Source organism: Lissotriton vulgaris, chromosome 4_1 (assembly GCF_964263255.1).
Source record: "Lissotriton vulgaris chromosome 4_1, aLisVul1.2, whole genome shotgun sequence".
NCBI classification, from domain to species: Eukaryota; Metazoa; Chordata; class Amphibia; order Caudata; family Salamandridae; genus Lissotriton; species Lissotriton vulgaris.
In genome coordinates, this window is record NC_141691.1 from 733,692,384 (window position 1) to 733,715,929 (window position 23,546).

The 23,546-nt window shown below is 42.9% G+C and overlaps 1 protein-coding gene across 1 annotated transcript in view; it reads right to left on the reverse strand.

Moving 5' to 3' along the window:
- FARS2 (phenylalanyl-tRNA synthetase 2, mitochondrial) overlaps window positions 1-23,546 on the reverse strand; it is a 1,707,987-nt gene that overhangs the window by 1,433,478 nt on the left and 250,963 nt on the right. The window lies entirely within an intron of this gene.

Genomic DNA, 23,546 nt, shown 5'->3' on the forward strand with positions numbered 1-23,546 from the left:
TCAAAACTGGTACCAGATATTTTTTCCTTGGCTCTAAATAAAACCCACAAAACATAACAAAATGCATAGTATCTTGGAGTGAGAAATGATCACAGCTGCAGGGTGGAGCTAGATCCGGTTTTTCCCATGTTTTAAAAGTGCCTAAAAAAAAATGTAACAAATTGAACCTAAACTTAATTAAAAGAAACCTATGGAATGGGATTGTAACAAAACCAAGATAAGGAGCTAAAGAAAATGAATTGACAAGTAGATAATGACCCCTAACTGATGGTTTCACTAACTCCCTTTCCTCACGGGATGCTCGTGCCCTCCCCATAAAGTGCTTTTTAACCTGATCGATATCTTGAGCCTTAATGTCTTGGGGAGAGGTAAAAAGCTCTGGTCGCCCCAAATCAGAGAATGCCTTCAAAAGATAGGCCAGCCAGGGGATCTTTTTGAAATGATCTAGGGACAAGACGTCGGACATGATCTTATGATTCAGCGGAAGGTCTTCATTGAGCCACGTCTTTAACCAAAAGATTAGGGGAGCCATGTTCAGCCCATCAGTTAGAAAATCTAGGCCCACCTCCATGTGTATAGAATAGGTTAGTGTTGACTGCGGCACAGAAATGAGTGTCCATATAAATCTATTCTCCGCTCTCTGGATCGGTTCCACATTTACATAGCCCCAGAGTGGAGAACCATATGAGGCAAGGGCGACCGATTTAAGGTACATGATTATCCATGTTTAATACATAAATGAAGTTTCATTTGTTTTATCCTCTTGAATGCTTTCCCATGTATTTGGAATTCTGTATTACATTGCTATTTTCCTAAACGGACAGACTATATTAAAAGAGAGAATGATGGCCTGTTTAGAACATTAGATATATCAGGATACTAATTATACATGTCATTACAAAAAGACAACTAATAACTGGATGAATCCCAAGGAACCATTGTTTTCCAGGTTCCCAACTGAAGAGTAAATTGGGTTCTATTTTCAGCAGACTTGGTAGTTGCAACAAGAGGGAACTGGGGGAGGCCAGAGGAGAGATGGGTGAGATATGTAAGTAGGGCTCCCGGTTTTATGGTATTTTTTTTTTTACTTTTACGTCTGTATTTATCCATATTTATGTTTTGGCCATCTTATTGGTATTCATCCATATTTATTTTGTGTTTTGAAAATAAATGGAGCCATAATCTAAACTACTATTATAAAGAGAGAACAGAAACATTTTGGCAAGGTAAACTCGGGAACCACAGCGCCAATCCACACACCCAATACATTGTTGGAATCCTCAGGGTGTGTAGATGGACATAGGCAACATAAAATAAAAATAAAACGTAAATTAAAAAATTTAAATTTAAAAACAAAGTAGTCCCCTAAAACTAGCACCGGCCGCGACGTAGCGCTGACCGTGACCTAGACGTGCTTGATGACGACAGGCGGGGAGGAGCGGTGACGAGCGGCGAGGACTGGCGGTGAAGGAGCGGCGAGGAGTGGCGGTGAAGTCCGGAGCGCGGGGAGGAGCGGTGGCAGCTCAGGTAAGGCAAAGGCGAGGCGGGAGGGAGGCGGGCGGGAGGCGGTCTGAGCAATGTCGGGCGGGCGGGGGCCCGGGCAGGAGTGCACAGAAGCCTAAAATGCTGCCCCCAGCCCCCTTCTAGTATGATATATTTCTCATATTTATTTAACTCTTGGATGTGCACTAATACATGGATGCCTGTCACGTTTTAGCCAATTAAGCAGCACATATAACAAACCACTACACTCACAGGTACATATTAACTGTAATATATATTAACAAATGCATTTAAGGTAATCTCATCCTACATTTTAAATATTTTTTTTAACTCCCTGTGCAATCTATCTGCTCAGCTGTTGCCTGGAACTTATGAAAGACAGCATGGAAAGTTTCTCACAAGAAGTACCATTTTCAATATTTTAAGCTTTTAAAGAAAAATACAGACAGGAAACATATTGTTTTCTGTCTGTATTTGTCTGTAAAAATCAGTAAAAACTGAAAACCGGAAGCCTTAAATGTAAGCCATGTGTCCATTAGCGACCACAAGCAGAAACTGGAAGGTATTGAGGAGAAATACGAGCCATGGACCAAGAAACAGCCACAAGCAGGATCAGGAGGGTGGAAAGGCAATGAAAGCAATGGATTGAGAAACTGAAAGAGCTGGAAGCAGTAACTGGAGAGCAGAGGCGACATGGGTGAAGCTCAAACTGCCACCATGTGGCTGCAAGCAGTAACTGCAGGGAGAAAGATGCTCCAGGAGAAATCTTTGCTGCAGGGATGAGAAAGGAGCCAGGAAGGGGAATAGATGGGAGGCGTCTTGGTGGATGAACAAGCATGAACATGTTTCCGCTGTGTTCACAGATCCTAATCATCTGGGGAGCAAGACATACAAAAGCATGCCTTGTCACGTATTCCATCTTGGAAAGGCGTCTTTCCCCATTGAAATAAAGAGAAGACACATAACAACAAGAAAATCAGGTGAATGCTTGACAATATTTGTCAATTGTTATTTTTAAAGAAAATATGAATTATTAATTAAATATGTATTGAGCAATTAGCTCAAATCATTGCACTATAAAATAGCATATGCTTTGTAACAGAATCAATAAATATATACATTAAAAACTATTTTAATAAGTATATTAAAACAACGGGAGCAAAACATGCTCTAAAATGAAAGGCAGAACTATGTTGAGAATCCAGCCACAACTTCCGCAAACTGGGCAGTGTTTGGCCATTAATCTGGAGACTGACTGTGAAACTTCCCAGTGATCTAATATTTGAAACAATGGCTGTCACAAAAGACTGACAAAAACTTCACTTCTTCCCAATGTTAGTAATGATACTAGTGTAATGCCCCTTTATTAATAAGCCTTGGTGGCAACAGTGAAACCTGTGTTGATCGCTAATGCAGTATTTCTTAATTCTCTGTTAGAAAGCACACACATGTAACCAAGCTGCTTGTCAGTTGCACATCTTCCATATGAAACCACTTATCAAGTGCCACTTGGCACCAAAAAATGTTTCGTCTGCAGAAGTGAGTTAACAGTAAGCTCCTGCCTTCTCTTTAAACCTTGTAGAATCAACAAATTAGGGGCAGATGGTTCCCAGATTTCTGGTGAAAAATCTACAGCTGCTGTCTGATACAGGATATTTCCAACTCTGCTGAACACGTCTGAGTAAAAAGCACAGAAATGCAACCTTAAAACATTTAATTCGGTTATTTTAGGCATAGAAGCAGGTAGGTAGGCTATAGTTTGTCACATGCGCAGGATTGTAAAACTGTTTCCTAGAGGCTACATTTTCCAAATCAGTCTCAAATGGACTTGCCTTTAAGACATTATTGAGAGGAAATTAAAAGGAGATTAAAGTGGAACTTGTATTCCAGGCCTTCTGCATGTCAAGCACATTGAGTCACTAGACAGAGCTCTGGAGAATGGATTGTTGAGAGCTCCCGTCATGCATTTCGATTCTGTCCTTAAACTACCATTAGGTCTCTTAATGGCGGAACATAAGCTAATAGTTTAGAGCCCCTTGCGAGGAATATTATAATTGGCACCACTCTTACTTTAGCTGAGAAGAAAATAGTTTCTTTTTATTTTTATGTAGCTTTGTTCGCACCAAAAAGTATTTCATAAAAAAAAACCAAGCAAATACTATACAGCATTTACATAATTATGTTTTCGAGCTTACTTTGAATAAGTATTTGTATAATGCAGAACATTAGAGGGGAAGCCTTCTTTTCATGATGACTTCTGCATTCCTCAAATGGTCTCTGGCACGTGCTGAAAAAGTGAGCATCATCTAAGGCAATGGAACCACTCTGCACTGCTCGACCAGACGTGGAAAGCACAGTGATGCATTCACAGTAAGTTAGTAACCTGCTTGTGAGTGTGACAAAAAGCCAAAGAAGGCAAGGCAGTGGCACGCGGCGAATAGATGCTAAAAGGTGAGCCACGGCAGTTCCTTTCAAGTTGCTAACTAAAGAAACAGGTTTAACCCCATACAATGTGGCAATATGTGTTCCATTTCGCAGGCGAAAGATGTGTTATGCACCATGTCCGGTTAAAAATGCACTACAACGCTCCAAGGCCCTCTTAAGAAGCTTATATTTAAAAAAATAAGAAAAAGAAGGAAGGAATGAAACAGTTAATGGTTTCTCTGTCACCAAATACTCTCGGTGCCATGTCATTTAATCTACCTAGCACCTAACACTGACTTTTTTTAAAACATATTTTCCGTAAAGAACTGTTAGTAGAAGGAACAATTCAGTGCGTTCGTTGCTGGACGATGACATGCCAGCCACGCGCGGCTTCAGTAACACATCTCTCGCTGCTGGTCACGTGCCAGCTTCGTGATTACGCATACGCCGGGAGTCAGCGCGGGTTTATTCGAGGCCACAAGCCTGATTTCTGGAGCGAGCCTACCTCATTTGCATAGCACACGTCCTAGGCTCGCGGCCAGCGTACCAAACGCGCTTCAAATTGCGGGTATCAAAAGAAGCTGAAGAAGTGTGAGGGAAAGCCAACAGATGGCACTGGCGGGAAAGCCAAGGGAGAGGTGATTAGCTGGTCGAGTCGAATCATGGGAGTGGGAGCGGTGCCACGGGGTTAGCAGGTTCCAAGGGGGGCCCGGAGGGGCTCCCGGCTTGTCATGTGATGCCAAAAACAGAGGAGAGTCCATCTGTCAGCGCATGCAGATTTCTCATCTCTTCCAACCACATGCACGGCCACGGCACTCACTGAAGACTGAACAGGATTTAGACTCAAGCTTTCAGCGGATAAAATTCAGTGCACCTGCAATGCATACGTGCGAAGAGGCTTACAATGTTGGCTTAGATGGGAACGTGATATCATTTGGTCTAATGTTCTATTCTATTATTACTATTATTATATTATTATTAATAAATAATACAGGCCCGCCCTGTTTAAAAACTGGCAATCAGATTTGTAGTCAGGTGGAAAATATTATTTTAGAATTATTTATTGACTTAGTTGTACAGTTTCATAAAGCGCGGGTTCTATCTGGTGGGACACGCTACAGGTGAGAGGCACAGGTGTATGTATTTACAAGAGACAGTTTACAGCCAATTACAGTGCATGCGCCAGTAAGGGACGTTCTACCATCGAGGAGACGCAGAGCAGCAAGAAAAAGCAAACGTATATGGTATACAGAACTACTTGTTGACACATACCCATATTCAGATATTCGCATCGTTATAAGGTTTAAGCTTTTATGCTAAGACTATGTATATATTTGTAGTTGCGTCTGAGTGTGTCAATGGAGTTGGATGGGGTTGTGGAAAGAGGGCGTTAGATCGCAGGGAGGAGAAATCGAAGGAGAGTTTGTGGGAATTAGAAAATGTTGTGAAAAAACTGGGCACTGTCCATTTCGCTATCAGGCGTAGCTTTGAAGAAAGGGAAGGATTTGGCTAATCTTTCAGGAGGGTGGTTTCATGTTTTAGGGAGGGATTTGGCTAATCTTTCAGAAGGGGGCGGGGGCAATGTTTGCTATAGGAAGAGAAATAGATGGTAGAGTTTTTCCTGAGGTGAGGTGTTTCACATAGAAGAGCATATTTTGACTGTGGGTTTTCATCGCCACCAGATATGGTTGCTAATAAGCACTTAGGACTTGTTATGTTTTGGGAGGCACTGGAAATAAAGAACGCAGAGTTAGGTACTCTTTTTATATACTTTATTTTACTTGTCCTTGCTACTACAATGTTCTCTAATACTGGGGGAGCTTACCTCCACCCGTGCAGTCCCTGCCCCTCCCATTTTAATTGTTAAATGCTTTGATCCTTCACACACTTCCTGTCCATTCATTGGGCCCGGAAATGGAGTCCATTGCCCTTGGAGGATCAAGACCTGCAGTCATCGTGTCTATAACACAACATGAGACGTTTAGCTACACCTACAAGCTGCTTAGTAGTCGCCTTGATACAATGGTTCTGAAAGGAGCACCAAGTTGTTCTACAAAATATGACTCTGAAACAATACATAGCAGCCTTTTAAAAACGTCACTGTTTTAATAATTGTGCTCAGAGACCATGAAACCAATAGTGAAGGGCTCTCTCCCCATTTAAATGTACAGGAGGTGTAAGGAAAGGTCTCACATTGTAACACCTAAATGTACGTTTTGAAATTTTGAACCCCTTATTCACACAGACGACAGCAGATGTTTGTATGTTTTGTGCATTTACTAAATCTACGCTTCAGGGTACAGCGCAATATAGCAACTCCCGTCTCCTGCCGTGTTTGGGATCCTTAGTTGTGACAGGTGAGGCTTTGATTTGATTTGTTCATGTGGATTGAAAATGTTTTCACAATACATAGCTGTAATGATAGCTACCATGTGTAATGTATGTTGTGAAAAGGCCCCAACACCATTTAGTTACTGTGCCTATTCCATGCTCTTATATGATTTCATGAAACATGACATATTACTACTGAGACATGTTGTTCACGCCCGTTCCTTTTTATTTTCTTTATGATACAAGTTCACTTTGAAAACTGAATAAAGAAACACTGTAAATATAAATAAATACTACCCATCCTTGAGCAGTGCCTTTGAACTGGACTCAAGATCCTGACTTGTATTGAGCCCACACTGAATGTTCATACTTGCACTTTTAACAAAGTGTTCCCAGCAGGCTAGCATTACTACGCTCCTATGGGCAATAAGTGATACAATATCTCCTACTACCACCCACCTTCCCTGCTTAAGATCCAGGTCACCCTGACCACTGGCAGTGCATCTTTCAGCTTAAAAAGAAACACATTAGAGACTTAGATTCTGTGACAATCAAAATGAGGGCTGTACTATACACTGTCAACGCAGTAGCCCATTGTAGTGTGTATATGTGTAGCGTGCCTGTTGTTTGGTCTTCACTATACCCATTCTACATTGCCCCAACCTGCAACTGTGCTCAAGACTCTGGAACAATCAGGCTCTGGAAAACAGGGACGTACATCAAGCATTTGAGGCAATTGTACTATTAGTTTCAAAAAGCTCCTCAGCTCATTGATATGGTCTTTCGGTATGTCTGTCATTGTAATAATGCCTTGAATTGAAATTCCACACCTATTTTAAACACAAGAACTAAGCATTAGCTTGGGGGTCTCTATTGTATGTCTCATACATGTGTCAGGACCAGTGTTGCAGGACAAAATGCCAGTAAAGAATTCTAACATCTATGTCAACTTTCTAAAGGTAGAGTATTCACAAGACCTAAATTCCTCCCAGACCCAGGGCTTTTTACGGAATCGTACCCGAACATGTCCTAACAATTCAAACAAATCTGTTCTACACATTGTGAGCATCAACAAGTCACCTGCAACCTACTTATGTTTGAGACTCTGAAATGATTAAGGGCCAGATGTATCAACGGGTTTTATCCATTCTGTGTCTATGGGGAAATGTGTTCATACATATGGCCCTAGGACCTTTGAAAGCAGAGATCTACACAAAATCTACAGAAGATGTGTGACACAAAGTTGGCTCCCAAAATGCTATGTGCCACGCCCATCATGAAATTGGCATGCAAAATAGACACCCTGTCCTGGCCTTCATGCCCTTCTGTGAACTTGTTATTTCTGATGGCCGCAGCTCTACACTCAGAACTCCAGAAATCAGGAAAGGACTAAGGTGGACTCCTATTCATCAGCAGATTTTTTTTTAATCAAAGGAGCTTCACAGTCCCCTTGAGGCAACTGGACCGCTGTGGTGGGTCTCAGTAGCATGTGGGCAAATGTGTGGGCCTTGGTCTGCATTCGCAAAGCCCTGGCCTTCTTGCAGCTCTGAAGCTTGGCAGGTAATGGAGAACATCAAATCTGCTATGTACATTCGTACTATGTACTCTAGTGCATTTGTTGTACCCCCAGACTACAAAGCCTGATATTGAAAGCTGTACAATGACAACAGAACCTGTGTCCCTTATATTTCACCTATTTCATCACTAAATGTAGATTCCATTTTTAGTTTTAGACAAAGGCTAAACAGAAGAACTTGAAACTGTGCTCATCTAATGACTTAAGTATTGTAACCCTCAGAAAGGTATATTGATGAGACTAGTCAATGGCCTACCATATAGCCAGTTTTAATATATAAACTTGTGTTAGGTATTCTTCTGTTACAGTGCACACCCTGTGCGTTTGGCGTTTCAAAGAGAGAAAGACGCAAAGAATGTCCTGGAACATATATAGCATTAATTGTTTCATGCTTCTTTCCTCCAGCACCTTCCCAAAACAACCCCCCCCCCTTTAATGTCTACTCCAAATCTATGTTCAGCGTGCAATACAGAGTCAGTGCTGCTGAAAGACAGGCTTCAAGAAAGTGCTGCTCAGAGGAGGACATATACATTTTCAGGGGCACGACAGCCAATAACAAACTGGCGAGCATTTCCCCAGCTAATCCCAGGCAAGTGTAAAGTCTCCAAAGCCCAACAACCTGTTCATTATGAGAACACCAGAAGCCAATGCCTTAGCATGCATCCACCCAACCAAGCCAAGATCCCCGACTGTCCCATGCTCCGGCTCTGCTCACTGTAGATATGGCACAAATCACGCTGTTAAATGGATTCCAGCAGACGGTCCATGAAGTAATAGACCGTATGGGGAAATTGTGGACAAACAAATACCCTGTTACCAAACTAATGACAGCATAAGGAAAATAGATCATCTTTAATGGTGGGGTACTTCTCACTTCTTCAACAACAAAAAATGTTAGTATTCTGTAGCACAGGAAATAGTCCACAAATGAATGACTGTAATCAGCCAATGTCTTCCTACATGATGAATGATGTGGCCTAATACACATATGTGCGTATTGCTTCTGGCACCCAATGTATGTCCCAGGTGGAACCTTTACCGCTCCTTGTGCACAGATCATTTGAAGCTTCTAACCAGAACTAAATAAGGACCGCCAGGTGGCAAGAATGAATGACCATTCTGTTTTCCTGCAATTATAATTCTTGACTTGAACAAAATTCCCAGTGAGCTTTTCTATAAAGCAGATTTTATTTTGCAAAAAAATGTGTACACACTTCAAACGATGTGAAGTGAAAGCAAACGATATGTTTGGTTTCCCCTCTCCCTGAGTCATCATTTCTCTCCATGAAAGGGTTATTTCTCTCGGTCTCACGGTCTTGGGCATGCACACTGCGGTATGTCTAGACGCTGCCCATTGCATTTCATCAGGAGATGCAGTTTTTCCAGAAGTATGCATTGAATTGCAAAGGACCGCCTTGATCACAGGTACTTCCTCTCTGCAGAGGTTTGATTGCAGTCTGCTGCTATGAAATGTGATCAGACTGTAAATTGCTCAGTGTGCGGGGGAAGTGTGATACTGTCATTTCTCTCACTACGCCAGACACTTCTAAGCGGCCATGCCTCCAAGTGTTGGTACGGACTGCACATATTAATAATACAGCAGTGCGAGCACTGAACCCAAAAGCTATGATTTTAACCATCAAAACCTACCAATCTTTTGTGTATAACAAATGCAGATCTCTGTATAGATTTGGAGAGAACGTTTAGATCAGATTGCCCTTATTTTACTGAATAAAAACTGTAAAAGGTTAGCTAGTAAAATTAAAGGCCAAATAAATACTTGTTATAGTGTTCATATTACACCAATAATGCCACCATATACATCCACTCCCTCAGTGTAGCGTTTCCATCTTCCTCATCTATGAAGCCTGCCCACCTCTACTGAAAACAACTCCATCATCTTGCGTGCTCTGTTTAAATTTCATCAAAAGACACACAAATGTTGAAGGGAATAGGGAACAAACCAAACATTCATCCCCAGTCAAGAGTCCTGGGTTAAATCCATTGTTCTTTTATTTACCACGCCACCCCAGTTTCGATCCAGCATATGCAAATCAGTCTTGACCCTGCTCCTCATGGGAACAGTCCAGCCTGAACTGCCAAGCCAGGTCCTCCCTGGACCAAAAACAAGCATCCTGGGACCGGTTTCAGGGCATCACCCCTCATCAGCAAGGATAGCTTGACTCCAGTGGCATGGTGACCTGGCCTGGCAATTCGGGCTGGACTGTTCTCATTAGGAGCAGGATCAAGACTGATTTGTATATGGCTGGGTGCAAAGTGGGGTGGCGTGGTGAGCAAAAGAATGATGGATTAAACCCAAATCTGGGACTAGATGTGAATATTTCATTTGATGAGCATTCCGTCCATCTGTTCTTTTTGCTTAGATTTCATGTCATCTTATAAGACCCCTGCAGCACTGCAGATGGTTTCTCTGAAGAAAACGAATATACCCCTGAAATGAACTATCTCTGCTACTCCCCTCATGGCCTTCTGTAACTTTAATATCAACTTAAATATAACCAGTGCCACCCTTTTTAGCCCAACTACATCCTATCACTCACTTACAAACACACTCAAATGTACACTAACCCAATTACCATCCTGCATCACACCTCACTATTTTTCATCAGGAACTTCTACGTTTTAACAGACACCTAGCCTCCTTTCATCAAATCCACTCCATTGACAGAGCCCAAGCGCATCAGTTCAAGTTCATAACCTTCACCATGACAACCCAGTTTCTTGCACTCTCACCTCTTTGACCTCTCAGCTGTATAGAACAGCTATTTTATAACTCTTATGCAGTTATTCATAAATACCAAATAGGGATACATATTACAATAAAAGATAACATAGATTCAAATTGAAAGAGGTATGGAGCGTTGAATTTTGTATTCAATAGGATTTTCTAGATTTAGGACAGATGGCGCTCGCTATACTCTATACTAGCCACCCACCTAGTCCCCACTTTGGGTGATATAATGTTAACCTTTACTGGCGAAACGCTGTTGCTGCCCAGACAAGTAGGAGACCTGCAGAAAACCTTCATCTACTGCTGCTTTGCCCTCCCGCCTCCCGCCTCGCGTTGCCCGACTCCACTGCCATCTGGGAGTACGAGGTGGCCGAGAGGAGCGCGGTCGAGGGAACTACATTTCCCAGAAGGCCAAGTGGCGCACGCCGCGTCACCAGCGTCACCAGCGCGCCTGGAGGCGCTCAAATAGCGCATCACCCCCGTCTCGCGGGACGCCGGGCGAAGCCCGGGCAAAGGGCGGGCCGTCTGAGGCCGTCCGAGGTTGGCCAAGGTTGGGTTGGGCCTGGTCTCTTGGCTCGCTGCTCTGGAGCTGACGCTTTTTGCGCATCGACATCTGCCGTGCAGACTGCTACGTAAGTTACATTGACTTTGGTTGTTTATAAAGTGTATGATGCCTCCAAAAAAGTTAACCACTCCTAGTAACTCTATTGAGAACTATCTGGTGCAAGTAGTTGAAAAAATTAACATCGACAGAAGAGCCTCACTGGGAATAGACTCATCTGCTCAATCTCCCTTTATTGACATCGAGGCTGATGATCCCTTTGGCCTTCTAATCAACAATAGCACTAATAGTGCTACACCTGACTTGTTTCCAGATACTATCACTATACAGCCCAGTGGTACCGTTGCTGGAGCTGAAGACCTTAGCGTCAACGAGGTATTGGCTGATACAATTATTAGTCATGATCATTCTACCTCCCCTCCAGCACCCGTCCCGGGTAAACGGGAATGTCTCAGGTCAGCTAAGAATAAAGTAGCTAACCCCCCGAGGAAACACTCTGAGGAAGAGGAGCATGACCTGACTAATGAAGCGTACGTTACACTTTCGAATTCCCAATTTAATAAATTACTGGCTCTGATGGACACAAAAATTAAAGGTGTGGTCAAACCCCTGGTTAGCAAAATAGATAAGTTAACTTCTGAGGTTAACCGACTGGAAGGTCTATTACAAAAATCCATGGGTGAGATAGGGAAACTTCCGGAAAATGTCTCTGCAAAGATAGAGGAATTTGTAAACAAATCAGTAACTACAGCTGTTAGTGGTCTCATCCCTGTCCCTGTATCAAACCCCCTAATGGCAAGTAATAACACTCTACCAGGTGATTCCCATATTACCTCGATCCCTGCTCCTGCTGTTGAAGACCCATTTATTTAAAAGGGGACTTTCGAGCTTGTGGTTGAAGCTTCCCCACTGGTACTTGTCCTTGCCAATGTTCCTCCCTTGGCTCAAGGCGAGCGGGAAACAACATCTTCTCTAAGAAACAAATCTTTATCATGGTTAACCACCAACATGGTAATTACTCCTTGGGGAAAGCAGCAACTTTCTGAAGAGCTCGTCAAAGCGAGAAGGGTACAGTGGATCGGGGACAGGGTGAAAAAGTTCAAAGGGGAGTGTGTCGTCCTCCACTTCTCTGACCCTGGGGTCTTGCCTAACATCCTACCAAACATCTTACCACCACAAAGGCGAACAACTTCAATTGTTCCATTGACTTTGGACTTCTTTTATCCTAGAAAGGGAAGCGGACCAAACTCAAGTATTTTAAGAACCAAATGGAACATTGTGACTAAGAGGGGGAGGAAGGATGTTGCTTCAGTGGACTGGGGTCTGGGGTTGGAAAATCGTTTTTCTGCATTGTCTAACTTAAGCGATTGCGATTGACAACCATCTACCTGTAATACTGTTACCGTGCCTCTTTGTGCCAAAAGTACACCTGATTTAGCCTGTAATTTCACAACAACTAGCCCTCTGGGGCTTCTGACTGTCGATTTACCTGGGTTATCTAATGTTACAACCATAGACCAGGCTACTGGGGGTAAGGTGTTAAACACGCATACTACAAACCCCGGTATTCTTATGACACCTATCTCAGGGAATCTTTTGTCATGGAATGTGGCTGGAATATCTTCCAAAATGGACAGCGCTGATTGGTTTGAATTTATTAATAAGTATGACCTCTGTATTTTTCAAGAGACTTGGGCGTGTGAGCCTACTTTTGCATTGGGGTACGTAAACTTTCATGTTCCTGTTCCCTAAACTTTCATGTTCCTAAACTTTCATGTTCCAGGGCCCTAAAGGGCGGCCGATGGGGGGCCTTACTATATGGGTTAGGCAGTCTTTAAAAATTGCTGTAAAATGTGTGGAACTTGACCAAAAAGATATCCAGCTTATCAGATTGACCAGTGATTTACCCCTCTCCATGGATATATATAATATCTATGCTAGAGGTGGTAGCAAAGGTAGATCCGAGGTTCTTATGTGCCTTTTTACACTTCTTGAGACCCAATCTGCAGGAAAAAACATTTTAATTGCAGGTGATTTGAATCGGACATTCGAACCTCTCATCACTGGTGATTCTCCTCTGGGATCGGAGGAAGATAAGCTTTGGGACATTCCCACACTAGAGTCCCCCCCGATAACTCGGTGGACGGCTGACATCCTAGGTCTAAACGCCATGTGCTTGGAGCATGGGTTACGAGCCCTGAACGGCCGAACCCAATCAGGCCGTGTTCCCGCCATGACGTTTAATAACGGGCGAAGCAAAAGTCGTATTGACTACGTCATCTGTAGTACATCGATATGGTCATCTCTCAGTGACATGGTAGTTACAGCCAGGATAGAAAGTGACCACGACCCGCTATGCGTCTCGCATAATTGGTGGACATCTAATGTAATCACTCCAAACCCTTGTGACTTACTTGTGCCGCCAACGATCACGCAATCCAATAATATGCGTAGGTTAAGATGGTCTGGTGTTAAGACGGACCAGCAGGCCCTGGAAAAGATAGGAGCAGCGGCAGACAATTCCATTCTGGCATTGGAAAATATTACTGCTTTTGTACAAGGACAAGAAGATGTCAATAAAGTTCATACGACTCTCTTTGATGAAGTCAAAAACTTTTTCTTAAAACCCGCACGAAACAACAGGGCTTGTCCATTTAAATCAGCAAAGTGGTATAACCAAGATTGCAGGGCAGCAAGATTTAAACTAGGAGCCGCAATCAAAAACAATAATCTGAGTGAGATTCGGTCTGCCAGGAAGCACTATAAAAACTGTATCGCCAGGGCAAAAAGAGACTGGGACGAAGACCACTGGCAGAAACTGAGATGTGCTAGTGAAAGTAAAAATTCTAGACAATTTTGGCATATTGTCAAATGGGGCCATGATAGATCTCCAGAGCCTCCCAACAATAATGTCCCTCATGATGCCTGGGTTAAGTTCTTCAGCGAGCAGTACTCTTCCAGAGATCAGCCTGTTAGCAATTCCAACCTTATATATCAGTTCGCAGATGAAGATATTTTTATGCTAAGCGAAATCCTGATTGCCCTGAAATCTGTTCATAGGGGCAGAGCCCCGGGTAATGACGGAGTCCCGGCGGATGTCTTCTTAGATGACACCGACAGGTGGAGTAAGTACATCTGCCTTTTATTAAACCATATAGCCAGGGGGGCTGAAATCCCGGTATCCTGGCGGGGTGCTGTCATTATACCAGTATACAAAAAGGGGGATCGTGCCCAACCCTGTAATTATCGCCCAATCAGCTTAATAGACACGGTCCAAAAAGTGGTAGGACGTGTAATCATTAATAATCTGCTTGATTGGGCTGAGGAGCAGAACGTCCTATGCCCTTTTCAGGCTGGTTTTCGCAGAGCAACTAGCACTGTAGACCAGGTCTTCCGCTTCCAACTGATACAATGGCGGACAGTGGTCCTGGGCGGATGCAGTCTCTACGCAGCTTTTGTTGACCTACGGGCTGCATTCGACCTGGTGCCGAGGGCAAAATTGTGGGAGGTGTTGGCAGCCCTGGGGGTCCCTATGATTATTTTAACCTTGATCATGAGACTTCATGAGGGCACTTATGCTAAGATCCAATGGGGTGGCTACGGTAACGATACTATTGACTTCCCTGTCGAGCGTGGGGTTCGGCAGGGTTGTTCAATGGCACCAACATTGTTTACTCTTTTTATAAACGGAATTGTTCCCCTTATGCAAGCTGAGCCCGTAGATGCTCCCTCACTCGCTGGTGCAAAAGTTCCTGTTTTAATGTTCGCAGACGACACCTTAATTTTATCAAAATCCCCAAGTGGTCTGCAAAAGGCATTGGTAATTTTTGACAAATTTTGTTGTGATCATGGTTTGGAGGTAAACGCAGCCAAAACAAAACTCATGGTTTTTAATCCTTGTAGGAATTTTAAATCCAAAATAACCATGAGTGGGCGCTGCCTTGAAGTTGTGAATTCTTTTACTTATCTCGGGATACATATCTCAAATGACAACAGATGGAACCACCACTTGAATCTGGCAGTATTAAGACACAAACAACTGGCTGGTACCATCATTAAGGAGCACACGAAATCTTTAACTAAGCCAATCAAACCGCCACTAATCATATATGAGGCTAAAGCAATAGGGTCTGCACTATATGGGGCAGAGCTGTGGGGGCAAGAAAACCTCCAGGAGCTACAGAGGTCAGAGAATAGCTTCCTCCAAAAACTAACTGGCACCCCACAGAGCAGTCCCCTCTTGCCACTCAGATATGATCTTGGCAGGAAGGAAATCTCGGCTATGTGTAAACTTCGACCGATACTATATTGGCGTAGAATTTGGACCACCCCCGAGTTGTCACAATATGCAGAAGGATTTGCTGATGTGATCAAAGCAGATCGATTTCATGTAATTAAATGGTTTAGATCATTGAGAACAGCATTAAGTGAACTAGGGTTAAGTGAATTGTGGTCTGATCCAACCGGGTCATCCTTTCCATCAAAGTTGTTTATAAAAAACCTTTATTGGGAACAGGTTGAAAATAAGAGTCTCCTTAACAATAATAATGGGTCTATGACGACTGCCTTCCTTGAAGCTAAACTGTTTCCAATGTTTGAAATGTACTGGGATATTATAACTAAACCCATGGACAGGAAACTGTTTTTCCAAATGAGGGCTGGCTCTCTACCTCTTGGTAATTTAACATCTAAATGGAGAAATGGAGGTCCAGCAACTTGCCCAGTTTGTGGGGAAGGCAATGAGACCCTGGGTCACTTCTTGTTTGTCTGTCATGCATATTCTGTTCCCAGACGTGTGTGGTTGGCCCCCATGTGTAGAAATTTGGGTACTAAAAGCAGCATGGTTGCTCTACGCATTGTTAAAACTACCTCCTTAAATTGGATTATCATAGCGACCGCAAAGTACTTGGGGTGGGCGTGGGTAACTAGGCAGAGATTGCTAGTAGGGTGACTACTCTCTGCCTAGCTGATCAGAGACTGCTAGTTTATCTATTCTCTGTTCCCATGCCAGGTGTCTATCTGACGAAACATTTTATATTAATTTTTAACTATGTAATTGGATTGTTTTTTAATATGACTTTATAATATGAACTTTGCACCTTGATGGTAAATAACTGGATGTAATGTTATTTTAAACCTCTTTTTTAATGTGTATTGTGCTTAAAGTCATGCTGACTTAGTAATTTAATTGTATTTTATTATGTGTTTGTTTGTCTGCTTTTATGAGTAAACACTCGAATAAAGCACTTTTGAAATTGAAATTGAAATTGTTAATTGGCTAGTGACGAAGAGCTAATTAAACTAAGGACATTTGAGGTCCAGGATTGAGTAACAATAGTGCAACAGATATTATACAGGGCCATCATTACACAAGGCACAGGAAGGATTTTCAATGCACGGAGACAACATTATATTAATTTACCATACAGTCTCATTGGTACCACCTTCGTAATGAAACTTGATGAATCATGTTCCTTCATTAACAATAAGGTACCACTGAGTCTGGTGACAGCATCCTTCGGCCAAAAACATCTGGTTTTGAGTGCTACCAAAGTACAGCAGGGTAGAGGTTCAAGTGCATTTACTTTTGGTAGCTGTAATGGCATCAATATAGAGTTACCGAATGGACTGAAGTGCCAAAAAGCACACCTACAACAAGTGTTCAAAAAGCACAAGTCAACACATTGGATGTAAACTGCCCCGTAGATGATCAAAAGACCACTAAGCAATCACTAATACACCCAATAGGGGTAGTTGTTCCAGAATCCCAAAGACGGACTTAGTTCCACCTCAACCGTTCTACCGCTAAGTCTGGAGGTCGTGGATGAGAAGACAGAGCTGGGCCAGGTGCAGGGTTATCTCTCACTCAATTGCAGGGTTCCACGGTCCCAAGTTAAAGTTATAGCAGTCTTGCATTCTGAGGTATCAAGGGGCACCAATTCATAGCTGCAAACCCTTGTGATCTGCCAACCCCAACACCAAATTTTACAACTCTTAGTGCCTAACTGTACTACTCACAACAACTACTAATCATTACCTAAGCCAGTCTATGGAAACACTGCCCTTATTGTACTCCACCACTTATCAGGCCTGATACACCAAGCTACTTTCATACCCACGTAGCACTTAAGAGCACAAATACAAGCATTTACAAAAGCAAATTCACCTACGATAGTCACAAAATGTGAATTCGCGCTCAAGCAAGGATTTACAACCACATAACATCCAACAGCCATGGTGTAATTTTTCATGTGAATAATTTTCCTCACAGGATGGTTTCGGACATTTCCAGATGTGGACGCCTGCAAAGATTAGAAAACACTCACAAATGTTTCCAAAGCAGTAAACAGACTTTGGTCCTGCAAGATTCCCTTTGCAAGCATTTACACAAAAATGCATGACCTCTGAAAAAACAGTTCTAGTGGCTGCCCACAAAAGTAAAATATTACAAAACGCCTTTGTACTTTCAGCTTTTGTGTCACATTTTTATTTTGAATTAACACCACCGAATAGCAGACTTGTGTAGTGCTGATCAGTAATGGCTGATCTCACAACAGAGTGGTGAGGCGGGGGAGGGATGTGAGGTAAAGGGGAAGGATGGATGACAAAAAGAAAGAAAAAAAATGTTTCATTCTCCTCGCCAATCTTCTCTTTTCTGCTGAGGCTCCCAGACTCCCTGGTGGCCAATCCCAACGCTTCTCTCACGCATGAGAAAAGCGCTGGGATTGGTCTGAGTGGATTTGTTTTCTGCTCCTAAGGGGACTGGGAGCCTACGCCTGCTATTCTCTCCTCCCGGCAATGCCGCTTGGGTTGGGGAGATGTCAGTGTGCATGACGATTTGCCAAACCGTCATGTAAACTGAGTGCAGTGCCACCACCCCTCCTGTGACTGTCCACCCCGCAATGGTCTCGGCCACAAGACGCAGCAGGAAAGGAAAAATAAAATGATAATAAAACATGTTTTGTTTTTTAAATTTTCAGGCGACTGGTAAGGTTGGTGACGCTCCTTCACCATATTGGTAACGGTAAGTTGGGGGTGCATCAGAAGTGACATGGGCAGGTTGTAGAAGGGCATATCTGTTGAGCACTTGTGTAGTCACAAAGCACAGTGATCCCTCCATACTCTCAATTTTTCAATCGAGCAAGAGGGTCGAGCAATGTTATCACACTAAGAGACTCTCACCTCTACTTCATGTCTGCAGCATTGCCATCAAGTTGGTTGCCGTTCAGGAAAGAGTGTGATGATTCAGTGAGAGAAAACACATGGGGGTTTCACTTTCTGCCCCACTCTCAAACAAGCTGGATACCAGAGCAACTCCTAACACCCAGGTTTACCTGGGCCTCCTATATAGCCACACATAACTACAGATAAGCCTCGCTGCTTCCTTCAGTAAATCTGGGTCCCTAAGAGTCACAATAATAGTACAGTCATCTTTTGCACCTGAGGTGCCGCAAAGGACGGAGAAGAGAAACGTGTAGCATTTCGTAACCAAATCAGTCTTGGCACAGCCAGGAAGATCCATTTGCACCTGGCCCCGATTGCATTCCTGCAGATGTATTTCTGCAGGATCAGGATCTCTGGGCCCCATATATTTCACATCTGGTAAATGCACTTTCTTCTGGAGCGAAGGCCCCAGATTCCTGGTACGGGGCTGAAATTCTACCAATCTACAAGAAAGGCGATCGCTCGGTTCCTTCAAACTACCGACCGATCAGCCTCATCGATGCGGTGCAAAAAATAACAGCCCGCCTCGTATTAGGTAGGATCCAGGAATGGATTAATGATTTTGACATTCTCACACCTCTGCAGGCAGGCTTCCGGTCCCATGTGAGCACTCTTGACCAAGCATTCCGTTTTGTGCTCCTATATTGGAAGACAGTTGCTTTTGGCAAGGGCAAGCTATACGCAGCCTTTGTGGACCTAAGGTCCGCATTTGACCTCGTTCCTAGGGCCAAGCTATGGGAATGTCTATTGAAAATGGGAATGCCTGCTGTTCTTGTGCGACTCTTAGTGAATTTACATGCCCACACCTTCGCACAAGTACGTTGGGGTAAGCCCGGGGAGGTTACGGATAGATTTCCAGTTGCCAAAGGTGTTAGACAAGGGTGTGTCCTGGCCCATACTTTGTTTTCCCTATTTATTAATGGGGTCACCAATTATTTTGTGAACCACCCCACGGATGCTCCTACACTGGCGTGGATGAAAGTACCTCTGCTCATGTTCGCGGACAACACCCTGTTAATATCTAAGACGAGGCAGGGTCTCCAGCAGGCCCTGTCAAGATTTGAGCTGTTTTGCCGAGAACATGAGCTGGAGGTTAACGTGTCCAAAACAAAGTTTATGGTGCTGAGAGGACCAACTCCAATTGCTGCCAGGGTTACAATGGGTGGTACCACCCTCGAGCAGACTAAGTTATTCACATACTTAGGTGTCACTTTTAGTGAAAACCTTAGTTGGAAACCGCAAGTCGAGCTCCTGGCACTTAAACATGCGCAAATAGGAGGAGCCCTCCTCAAAGAACATATAAGGTCTTACACCCGGCCAATGTCCCCGCTCATGAAAATTTATGGCATAAAAATGTTACCCTCTGTGTTGTATGGAGCAGAGCTTTGGGGGTATAGTAATCTGGATCCCCTAAAGGTAGCCCAAAATAAATTCCTCAGGGCGGCGATTGGTTTACCAAAATCCACCCCACATATCCCGCTCCTGTACGATTTAGGGTGTCAACCAGTGGAAGACCTAGCGAGATTCAGACCCCTAGCATTTTGGCGGCGTCTGTGGACCACACCAGAGCTTTTGCTTTATGCCAAAGCATGCCTAGAGGTAAGGGATTCCCTGGGCTCTGACAATATAGGATGGTTCAAAGGGGTAAGATCTACTCTCTGCGCCATGGGGCTTGGTGAACTATGGCATAACCCTGACTCTGCCACCTTCCCTCCCAAAAAAGAGCTGAGAAATCTTTACTGGGAATGGGTTGTTGGCAAAAGACATTCGGAATTGACAGGAAGTTCCCTTACAACGACATTCGTTCTTCTGAAGGATGTCTCTTCCCTTGAAAAGTACTGGGATGTCATCACCAAGCCCCTGGATCGCAAACTATTCCATCAACTGAGAGTTGGCTCGCTACCACTGAGGTGCCTAACTACATCATGGGGTAAGGGAGGGACAGAGCACTGCCCACTGTGTATCAGGCAGGGTGAAAGTGTGTGTCATTTTCTCTTTGTATGCCCCCTGTATGTTGCCCCTAGAAAAAAGTGGCTACGGCCATTAGGTAGAAGTTTGGGCACTCGTTCAGCACCTACAGACTGTAGTCTTTTAAAATCTGATTTATCGCCCTGATAGTAATAGGGGTTGCTAAATACCTTGGTTGGGCTTGGATACTACGCTCAAGGTTGATTAATTCGCATCAAAGTTCCAGTTAAATAATCGAAAAGGTCCAAGTTAGACAGTGATATCCTGTAATAACTGTTTTTTACTAAGTTTAACTTTTTAAATTTGTAAATGAAGTCGTGTATAGTGATTTCATTCTGTCTTAGTTATGTTTTTAACTTTATATTAAATTATTTTTTTAATAACTATGCTTGCACTTTAGAAAATGAGATATTATGTTGGATGTGTAGCATGTCTTTTAAGATGAACAATCAAATAAAGACTTCTTTTGACTTGACTTGACTCAAATCAGTCTTGGCACAGCCAGGAAGAGCCATTTGCTTCACAAATAGTGACTGCATCAATTCCAGTACAGTGCCATCAAGGGAATACATCAGCAACAGTCAGAACTCTCATATTTTCTGCATGCTTTAGATTTTCAAATGTTTCATATGAGCCAGAAACCATTGGACTCTTTGCCCCAGAAAGGCACTTCATCATAAATCTCTTTGTCTAGCTTGTCTACCAATCTCCAAGACTTTGGAGTCTTTGAATCCATCGCCGAAGTCTTTGCTTCCATAAGGTTTACTCACTTCTTCATATGCTCCAGTTGGGATTCCACTGCTACTTAAAATTATTTTTTTGTTTTATCTTGTTTTTTCGGATTGTCTCACAGCTGTAATTTTCTCTCTTTGTCGACCCACTAAATTTAAAACACCTGAACTGTCATTACACTCCTACAACATTCCCTTCTTCTTGCATCGAGAAGCTGGAAAAAAACTTGCTTCTCCAAATTTTGCTCCAACATGATGTACTAAAAAGCACTCTTCAACACTGGCCCTTGCTAGAGGGAATTAGCGCTAGGCACTTTGACAAGTGCCCTGCCTCTTGGGGAACTCATTCCACTCACAACACCTGCAGGGACCAGATTCTGTTGGTCAACTATTAAAAGCATCAGCCCAGGTTACGACAACGCTCACCAGTGGCGCTAGGAGGTCTGCCAGCCAGTTCAGTATCTTGGGGTTTACACATTTCATTGGATCCTATTCCTACCTATCTATCCAATCGAAACCAACACTCCAGAAGGGTACTTTCAAATCCAAGTAGCTGCAGCGACCTGCAGCGTCTCACAGTTGTCCACGGTCTCTTCGGTGACCTTCAAGCTTTACAAAAAAGTGCTTGGAGATATTAACCACATCAAACATTATCCACCCATCATCCAAGAATATATGTTGAGTGTCTGCCTCCAGCACAACTCATCTAGAACTCATTACTAACACCGAAACACAAGCCTTGATCAAGCAATGTCACTACTACATAAAACTGATAGATTCATACCACAACTCACTGTGAATTAGAAACCATACAAATTCATTAAGGACCACTCCTTTAAAACACAAAAACATATAAAGTTTGGTATAACATTCACACCTATGCAGACTCAATCGTTACCTCCATGAGGTTGATGTCAGAGCCACTGTTCAAGCACACGTCCAATGCTACTGGGACCCAAACAAGCCCTCTTAACCTTGGTTTTCGATGCCATGTTGACATTGAAGAGCATTTCACACATTATTACACATATGAACATAAGTGAACAAAAATATGATAATTAGGGGCTACCATGGCTACCCCTGTAGTCTTACATCATCTTCAAGACCTGCGCATCGCCTACAATGCAGTAACAATCCATGCCTCAGATTTTGAGGCGGAACACAAAGATATCAGGAGCCAATGCAACAATAACAGACAATATATTACTAGACTGGAAATTAAGACAACAAATGCAAATCCTGAACACAAATGTAACCGCAAAGTGACTGACTTGACTGTGTCACATGTGAAATATGCGATCAAAAGTCATTAATGAGGTAAGTGCAAATGTTAGGACTGCTATTTCTTAATTATTCATTTGTATTTTTGTATAAACTATGAACAGATTTACAATGTTAAAAATAGATCTGCTACTTTGAGGGGAGTTTAAATTCTATTTAACCAAATACTCTTTTAAAAGCGTAAGAATTAAGATACAACTTGTGTAACAGAAAATCATTAAATCTTAAATTACACTAAACAGACCTGGAGGTAAGCACTCTCCAGCTATGTGTCCAGAGTCTGGTACAGTATTCCTTCACCAGGTCAAATTTCCCTAATGACCCTGCAGTTTTGTGAGAAGATGGTTGTTTGATGGTTGTTCATCTCTTTTCTATACACCTCACCCGTCTGGGATAAGTATGCAATTCCCAGCTCCAACACAGAATCAACTGCTTCATTTACGTTAAGTGCTCTGTTGCTCCCTAGGTAACGTGGCAGCAAGACCCCAAAAATAGCAATGCCATCGCAAATTTGGTGTGGGCCTGGGCAGAATTATTAATTCCGCTCAGAATTTTAATGTACTTCAGCGGAATAAAATTCTGCCAATTTCGCCCATCTCTAACTTAGTGTACCCATGCTTGAATTGTTGTGGAACAATTCATTTAGTGACTTTAGTTATAAGTTGGCCATTTATCCGTCTGTGGAGCCAAAAAACACGTCTTTCTGTGTTTCTTGTAGGCATTTTTGGAGTTCTTACGGCCATTTCCAAACACTTGTTAAGACTGCAACCTTGCTTTTTCTATCACTCTGCTGCTATGTTTTAGATGTTTACTGGTAGCAGCATCATATGACATTAAGGTCCTTAATTCTATTGAAGCAGTTGGATATCCATTTGTCGCTCCTGCTTTCATCCAGGGACATTACTACTTGAGAAAAAGTGTTTGCAGTTGGGCCTTGTTCTGTTGTTGGATAATGCAATACTGCTGAAGAAAGAGTGAACTTGAAACATTGTTCAGTACACCTTGTGACGTGAATCGCCTCTCAGTACTTGAATACATTTGGATGTCATGAGGTTCCAGAAGGAGAGTAGGTCGGAAGGTAGTTCCTATTGGGGCGATGTGGCCTAACTGCCATAAATGCCGACTTTGAAACTGGGGAACCAAGTTTAGTTCGAGCCTAGACTTAACATCCTGTGATTCTGGGCTAAACATCTA